We start from the raw sequence: 2,513 nt of genomic DNA on the forward strand, positions 1-2,513 counted from the left end.
CACTCTCTGTGTCCCTCGTTCTCTCTGTGTCCCTCGTTCTCTCTGTGTTCCTCACTCTCTGTGTCCCTCACTCTCTCTGTGTTTCCCTCGCTCTCTGTGTCCCTCGCTCTCTGTGTCCCTCGTTCTCTCTGTGTCCCTCGTTCTCTCTGTGTTCCTCACTCTCTGTGTCCCTCACTCTCTCTGTGTTTCCCTCGCTCTCTGTGTCCCTCGCTCTCTGTGTTTCCCTCGCTCTCTGTGTCCCTCGCTCTCTGTGTCCCTCGCTCTCTGTGTCCCTCATTCTCTCTGTGCGTCCCACGCTCTCTATGTCCCTCGCTCTCTCTGTGTCCCTTGCTCTGTCTGTGTCCCTCGCTCTCTCTGTGTGTCCCTCGCTCTCTGCGTCCCTCGCTCTGTGTCCCTCGCTATCTCTCTGTGTCCCTCGCTCTCTCTGTGTCCCTCACTCACTGTGTTCCACACTCTCTGTGTCCCTCGCTCTCTGTGTCCCTCGCGCTCTCTGTGTCACTCGCTCTCTGTGTCCCACACTCTCTCAGTGTGTCCCTCACTCTCTGTATCCTTCACTCTCTAAGTGTCCCTCGCTCTCTGTGTCCCTTGCTCTCTGTGACCCTCGCTCTCTCTGTGTCCCCCACTCTCTCTCTGTCCCTCGCGGTCTCTGTGTCCCTCCCGGTGTCTGTGTCGCTCGCGCTCTCTGTGTCCCTTGCGCTCTCTGTGTCACTCGTGCTCTCTGTGTCCTTCGCTCTCTGTGTCCCTCGTCTCTGTGTCCCTCGCTCTCTCTGTGTCCCTCGCTCTCTGTGTCCCTCGCTCGCTGTGTGTCCCTCGCTCTCTCTGTGTCCCTGGCTCTCTGTGTCCCTTGCTCTCTCTCTGCCCCTCGCTCTCTCTGTGTCCCTCGCTCTCTGTGTGTCCCTCGCTCTCTCTGTGTCCCTCGCTCTCTGTGTGCCCCTCGCTCTCTCTGTGTCCCTCGCTCTCTGTGCCCCTCACTCTCTGTGTCCCTCGCTATCTGTGTCCCTCGCTCTCTGTGTCCCACACTCTCTGTGTCCCACACTCTCTGTGTCCCTTGCCCTTTGTGTCCCTCGCTCTCTGTGTCCCTCACTCTCTGTGTCCCACACTCTCTGTGTCCCTCGCTCTGTGTGTCCCTCACTCTCTGTGTCCCTCAGTCTCTGTGTCCCTCGCTCTCTGTGTCCCACACTCTCTGTGTCCCTCGCTCTCTGTGTCCCTCGTGCTCTGTGTCCCTCGCTCTTTGTGTCCCTCGTTCTCTCTGGGTCCCTCGCTCCCTCTGGGTCCCTCACTCTCATTGTGTCCCTCACTCTCTGTGTTACTCGCTCTCTGTGTCCCTCGCTCTCTGTGTCATTCGCTCTCTCTGTGTTCCTCGCTCTCTGTGTGTCCCTCACTCTCTCTGTGTCTCTCACTCTCTCTGTGTCCCACACTCTCTCTGTGTGTCCCTCGCTCTCTGTGTCCCTCGCTCTCTCTGTGTGTCCCTTGCTCTCTGTGTCCCTCGCTCTCTCTGTGTCCCTGGCTCTGTCTGTGTGTCCCTCACTCTCTGTGTCCCACGCTCTCTCTCTGTGTCACTCACTCTCTCTGTGTCCCACACTCTCTCTGTGTGTCCCTCGCTCTCTGTGTCCCACGCTATTTCTGTGTGTCCCTCGCTCTCTGTGTCCCTCGCTCTCTGTGTCCTCGCTCTTTCTGTGTCACTCGCGCTCTCTGTGTCCCTCACTCTCTCTGTGTCCCTCGCTCTGTCTGTGTCCCTCGCTCTGTGTCCCTCACTCTCTCTGTGTCCCTCACTCTCTCTGTGTCCCTCGCTCTCTCTGTGTCCCTCGCTCTCTCTGTGTCATTCGCTCTCTGTGTTCCACACTCTCTGTGTCCCTCACTCTCTCTGTGTCCCTCGCTCTCTTTGTGTCCCTCGCTCTCTCTGTGTCCCTCACTCTCTCTCTGTGTCCCTCACTCTCTCTGTGTGTCCCTCTCTCTCTCTCTCTGTCCCTCGCGCTCTCTGTGTCATTCGCTCTCTGTGTTCCACACTCTCTGTGTCCCTCACTCTCTCTGTGTGTCCTTCACTCTCTCTCTGTGTCCCTCGCTCTCTCTGTGTCCCTCACTCTCTCTCTGTGTACCTCACTCTCTCTGTGTGTCCCTCTCTCTCTCTCTCTGTCCCTCGCTCTCTCTGTGTCATTCGCTCTCTGTGTTCCACACTCTCTGTGTCCCTCACTCTCTCTGTGTGTCCTTCACTCTCTCTCTGTGTCCCTCGCTCTCTCTGTGTCCCTCGCTCTCTGTGTTCCACACTCTCTGTGTCCCTCACTCTCTCTGTGTGTCCCTCGCTCTCTGTGTCCCTCGTTCTCTCTGTGCGTCCCTCGCTCCCTATGTCCCTCGCTCTCTATGTCCCTCGCTCTCTCTGTGTCCCTTGCTCTGTCTGTGTCCCTCGCTCTCTCTGTGTGTCCCTCGCTCTCTGTGTCCCTCGCTCTCTGTGTCCCTCTCTCGCTGCGTCCCTCATTCTCTCTCGCTGTGTCCCTCACTCTCTCTCGCTGCGTCCC

The sequence above is a fragment of the Scyliorhinus torazame genome, unplaced genomic scaffold, assembly GCF_047496885.1.
Source record: "Scyliorhinus torazame isolate Kashiwa2021f unplaced genomic scaffold, sScyTor2.1 scaffold_68, whole genome shotgun sequence".
NCBI classification, from domain to species: Eukaryota; Metazoa; Chordata; class Chondrichthyes; order Carcharhiniformes; family Scyliorhinidae; genus Scyliorhinus; species Scyliorhinus torazame.